The 6,277-nt window shown below is 36.6% G+C and overlaps 1 pseudogene; it reads right to left on the bottom strand.

Annotated features, from left to right (window-relative positions):
- Positions 1–4,909: 4,909 nt before the first annotated feature.
- On the bottom strand, positions 4,910–5,272 carry LOC101578779 (annotated as a pseudogene).
- Between the last annotated feature and the right edge of the window lie 1,005 nt (positions 5,273–6,277).

Genomic DNA, 6,277 nt, shown 5'->3' with positions numbered 1-6,277 from the left:
TGTTCATTGAAATATTATTACACCAATAAAATATATTGTAGTTTTAAAAAGTGAAACACTTCCTAGGAAAGTAAATTTTAAAAAGTTTGTGCCATATTTGTGTTTTAAATTGATTTAAAGAATACTGTTACTATGTGGGGGAATTTCCAGCTAAGGTGTGTTACTGTAGATGTTATGAATTTTCACAACTTAATCTACTATTTATGCTATAAAATTATTAATATCATGTAGCTCAGCAGAAACGGTAATACAACATAATGAGAAAAGTTGCACCTCCGCTGCTGACACTCTTAATAAACACATTATTCATTTTTTATTCAATTCAACTACAAATAGCTGTATTGAAAACATTGCCACAGGGTACATTTCTATTTTAGGGTGACAGGAAAATAAGTCCTGAAGAGTCTCAGAAGTGAGAAACAAAACATAAATTATACAGTAGACGGAAAAACATAAAAGACTCTGATGTCTATGAATAACTGGATTTCCCCAAGGGATAAACATTAGTGGCTTTAATTAGATTATAATTGCTCATGGAAGCCAGCTCTTGCATGAGATAAAAATACCTGACAATGCATTATGTTTGAGCTTTTCTGTCAGCAACATAGGATGGATTAATGTAAATGCCATTTAAAGGCGGGCATTCCCTAACTGTAAACTAAGCCTTTAATCAGTGCCAACATGATGGAAAGCTACTCTTATAATTAGGTCAAATTTTATTTGATCTTGACAGTTTTACATCATGTTGAAGTTTAAGAGCACACTATATCTTTGGAGGCCTCCAGAATGTTATCTCTTACTAACGTATTTTATTTTACAAATGGGATAGAAATAAGCAAATGAGTGTTCTTTTATTTTGTGGAGTTTCTTTCTTTTTAACAGCTCCTATCATTTGCTGGAGGAACTGTCTGGGTATAATCTGGTTTGGGATTAGATTTAGGGATTTTATCCTACTTCTTGGGCATGGTTTTGTAAGTCATGTTTACTCCATCAGTCACACTTGCCCCGAGGACTCTGTTAAGAATATGTACATTTTGCAGAGTCCTTAGGCACTTAAAAGATTCCATTATAGGCTAAAAAAAGTCACTGTCAGGCTTTTGGGAAAATGGTAACGTTTCTTCACATGCAAAACCTAAAATTTTTAAGATTTCTTAAATTTCTTGCCTTTGATACTTTTATAGGGGAAATAAACAGTTGCAGAAAATCTGTTAGTTATAGGATTTCTGTGGATTGTGATCTTTTTAAAATTCATCTACTAGTCAGTTCCAGGTTGACTCGCACTTAGAATGGATTTTCCTGAGCTTTTCTAGAAAGTTCTTCTGTCACTATACTTGCTGTACTTCATTGTGTTAGGTCAGCTTTCCCAAGATGCCTTTCTGAGCCTTAGAGACTATAGTCAAAGCAATCTGGGTAGGTGGTATTAACCAGTGGAGCAGGCAAGTAATAAACTGGAGGCATACACCTAATGGGGGGCAAATACTTGGACCTTTGTGCCCAGGCTTATGATCAAAAAGATGCTGGAAATCAAGGCTTTTTTTTTTTTTTGACATCAATTCTTTGATAGTTAAATGTAATAGCAAGTTAAAAGAAAAACTCAGTAACCATTTACACCACTGCCTGCTCTCCCTTGCTGACTTTTTTTTTTTTTTTGTTGTTGTTTTTAACTTCTTTTGTGCAGGGTCATATTACGCAGCTCAAACTCACAGTGATCTTCCTCCTGTTTTCAGCCTCCCCAGCTCTGGGATTACAGGCGTGTGTCACCACACTTAGAGTCAGTCACCAGCTGAGCACGCCCAGGGGTGGAGCTGGTGCAGCATGTGGTGGTGGGGATCGAACCCTAACCCCTGCACTTGCCTGAACAGGCACTTACTCCGCTAAGCTATCTCACCAGCCCTCCATTGCTGACATTTATGTAGAGATATATCTATGTATATAAGCAGGGTGGTTTGAACAATTGCACTATGGATTTCTGCTGGTCTTTGGAAGGGTGCAGATAATGCTTAATTTGTTTTGTCTTTTCTTTTCCAATTCTTTTTTTTTTTCTCCTTAACTTCTTATATATTTTTTTCTTTCTGCAGTTTTACATGCATATATCTGGCAATATGAACAACTAATTTGAAGACAGCACTATGTGATACAGCAAATATTGTGAAATTCATAGTATTTTGTTTAGTGAAATTCTGTATCATTTGTAAATTTTTCTGTTTTAATACTCTTTTGTACTCTCTTTAAAAAATAAAAAATTAGGGCTGGGGAGATGGCTCAGTGGAATAAGCACTTCCCTGGCATACACAAGGGCCTGAGTTCAATCCCTGGTTCTGCCAAAATAAATAAATAAATGAATGAATAAATAAATAAATAAAAAATTTACAAAATATTTCAATCTCTGTTGCACTCCTTTTTCTCACTACATCAGATGTGGAAATGTACTTTGAAGAAAAGCTTTCTAAACCAACATATTTTCTAGCACCATCTTCTATCATGTAGGTCAGTTTGAAGTATTTTCTAAAATTAACGTACTTATATTTTAGCTATGTATATTTTTACATGACGAATAGTATGGTATAGCAATGAAAGTATGCTATATTCTAAGGCAAAATGAGTGAGAAATTTAGCCTCCCTCTGATGAACATTTAGGTCTCTGTTTTTTAAAAACTTTTGATTGTCCATATTGCTTGGTGGCACAAGGAACAGACTGGGGGATTGCGATTTAATGACAAAGTATCAGTGCCAGTTTTGCTGCTAACACCAGGTGCCCTTTGGCAAGATAATCATCCTGTGCTATAGTACCTTGTTTGGAAAGCCACTCAGAGCAATGACTATACTCTGCAGATATAAAATGGCACTTGAAAGCTTTTAAGTTATAGAGGATGCGATTCTGGGTAAACCCCTTTTCTGAAAAAGGTTTATTTGTTTGTTCATTTATTTTTGAGACAGTCTTTCCCCACTCATTTTATTTATTTATTTTTCCTTACTCATTTTGTATTCAGTTCAACTACAAACATTGCCTTGTAGATCACAAGTGGCCTTGAACTCACTGTGGAGCCCAGACTGGCCTTGAACTTCCTGTGATCTTCCTGCCTCAGAGTCCCAAATGCGGGGATTACAGGTGTGTGCTATCACCACACCCAGTTTTAGAAGAGTTATTCATACAGCTATATTGGTCAGCTTTTCTTTGCTGTGATCCAAAAATCTGACATAAACAATTGAAAGGAGAAAATGTTTATTTTCGCTGACACTTTCTGAGGTCGGTCAGTGGTTGGCTTGGCTCTGTGGCAGACATTGTGGCAGATGGGGGCACCACAGAAAAGTTGCTTACTACTTCGCAGCCAGGAAGCAGAGAGGAGTGGAAGAACCAGAGAGAAAGGGGCCCAGGATCAGATACAGTCTCCAAGGTTGAGCCTTCATGACGCATTTCCCCCAAATGAGTTCCATTTCCTTATAGCCCATTCGGCTATGGACTCATCAATGGGTTAACTCATTGCTTAGCGGTAGGCAATCCCTATCAATCTTGCTGTGTGCTAGCACATCCAGCCTGCCAATCCTATCACTTCTGCATGTCTTAATTCACTCACAAAGACCAAACACAAGACTCTACCTCATTAGCTTGGCAGTTCACAGACATGGTATTAAACCCCAAGGTCTGGGCTTAAATTCCAATTTTATTTCATATAAGGCAAGCACCATTGGGAAAATGATTCACCTTTTCTTTTATTATGGGGAAAGCTTTGCTATGTAGTGTGGAATGGCCTTGAGCTCATGTTTCTCCTTCAGCCTCTGCCTCCTAAGTGCTGGGATTATAGGTGTGTGCTAGCACATCCAGCTTTTGACTGTCACTTTCTTTGTGCATAACTGGAGACAATAATCATATTTATATCACAGAGTCATTTTTTTAATTTTTAAAAAGAGAATAAGAAATAGTAAACAAACAAAAACAAACAAACCAAAACCAGAAACAATACAGAATTTCACTAATCAAATTGATAAGAATTCAGCAATGGCTGTTATATTGCATATTTTGTCTTCAAATTAGTTGTTCATATTACCAGATACAAGCATGGAAAATTGGTCAAAAATATTTAAGCATTAACTTCTCCTTTCAATAGACTAGCAGAAACCAGCAGTGTAATTATCAAAGCTATTTTCATGCGTATACATATATATTTATTTTTCCTTTCCCCTTCTCCTTTTTCTCTTTTCCCTCATCCCAGTTGTTCCTTTCCTTAGAACAGTTTCTTTCCCTTTCACTATCTATCATACTTTTCAGATTTTATATATTTTTTCAAGGACTTTTTTTTTTTTTTCAGAACCTGGGATTGAGCTCAGGCCCTTGTGCTTGCCAGGGAAGCACTTATTCTACTGAGCCATCTCTCCAACTCCCTCTTTCAAGTTCTTACATGAGGTAGACAATACAATATCTACTCATGCTGGTTTGATTTATATCACTTATGAGTATGGTCTCTAGTTGCATGCATTTACTTATAAAAGTCTCAAGTTTATCCTTTTTTATAGCTGAGTAATGTCTATTGTGTAAAAATACCACATCTTTTGTATCCATTCCTCAGTTGATGTGCATTTGGGTTGTTTCCAAGATTTAGCTATGACAAAGTGAGCTGCTATACACATGAGTGCACATGGTATGATGTTTTCAGTTTTTCTGGAAAAACACCGAAAAGGAGAATAATGAGCTTGAGTGGGACCTCTGATCCTAGTGTTTTAAGGAATCTCTACACTGATTGTGTATAGAAAGAGTCTATGTTTCCAGGTTACCAAGAGTGTGTAGTGCACAAAGAGCAAGCACTGAGAGGGTGGTAGCTACAGTTACTATTATAAAATGAAGGGTTCATCCAGTGCAGATCTGCACTATAAAGTACAATGGGTAGAGTTTGATGCTAATTAATTTCCTTTTTTTTTCACTTTGTTTTTATTAAGCATTACATAACACACTAAACGAAACTGCATGTCACATAATATATTGCTTAAAATTCCTGCAGGGTTAGAGGACTGTAACTGAGTTATTTTTTCATCAATCAGGAAAATGCTTCCTTAATCAATGTTCTCCAAACCCTTTGACACATAGTAACGGTTAACTCCAGAGATGCGTCTGTCTCTTTCCATCAAACTCCACTGATACGGAAAGTGGACAATCCTTTTTTCCTTGCCCCCGTTAGTGAACTGGTGGATGTATGCAGTGGCCACTCTGGGAATGACCAAGCACACGCCCATGATGGCAACTCCAAGTAGAATCCCGAACCACATCTTGGCTCAGTGACCCAAACCCTACAGTACTCCTTAATTTTCTTAATAAACATTTATTGTTAGAATCAAGCAAAGAGCTGAAAAACTTGGAAAACACCAGCAAAGGGATATGTCTTACTTAAGTAGGAAAAGAAAACTTTAGATGAGTCTTAATATTTAAAATGATATTACAAAGGCTATAAAGGATTATTAAAAGGACAACTCTATTTGCAGAGTGATTGAAAAGATTGAGATACACTTATATTGCATTAGGAGGTATATGGAATAAAATTGAAACCTGCTGTGTGAAATACTGAAATGAAATTATGTGATAATTTTATGAATCTCTTTTTCTGCAATTTGCAGCTTATGTTTCTGGCTGGATTATATATGGACCTTGAGGGCTAAAATTGTTTATCTTTAGGGTCAATATATTTGTCTGGTAGCAAAATGTAACTTATTAATTATAGAATTTGAATAAGAACATAAACAGTAATGAAAAACAATACATTGATTAAAAATGAGCTGTGCGGGCCAACCAGATAGCTCAGTGGATTAAAGCGCCTGGCAGTGCAGGGACCAGGGTTCAATCCCCGGCCTGCTGTGTGGGTCCCGTCCCCAGGGGGCGCAGATGGTGAATGAGTCTGGGTGTGGTGGCGCATACCTGTAACCCCAGCACTTGGGAAGCTGAAAAACAGAAGAATCACTACAAGTCCTGTCTGTGTAGTGAGACCATGTAGACCTTGTACTAAATACATTAAAAAAAAAAATGAACTGGGATACTTCACATTTGCAATAACATTTACAATTCTTGGGCTCTCACACGGTTTTATTTAATTTTTTCTTACACAGTTTTAAAACTTTAATCTTGTTGGAAACAGGAAAAGGAAATAAAATACACTTGGCAGTATTATGGTTATTAGTTTACAGTGTATAATTAAATGCTTTCAATTTGAGATTTGAGAAAGTAGTCCCTTGGAAAAAGATCAGAACTGTCTTTCAGTGGGTTTGGGCATTACAATTGGCTAATAATTTAATA

Source organism: Octodon degus, unplaced genomic scaffold, assembly GCF_000260255.1.
Source record: "Octodon degus isolate 3935 unplaced genomic scaffold, OctDeg1.0 scaffold00361, whole genome shotgun sequence".
NCBI classification, from domain to species: Eukaryota; Metazoa; Chordata; class Mammalia; order Rodentia; family Octodontidae; genus Octodon; species Octodon degus.
The sequence above is the reverse complement of the archived record's forward strand: the minus strand, read 5'-3'. Positions and strand labels throughout refer to the sequence as shown.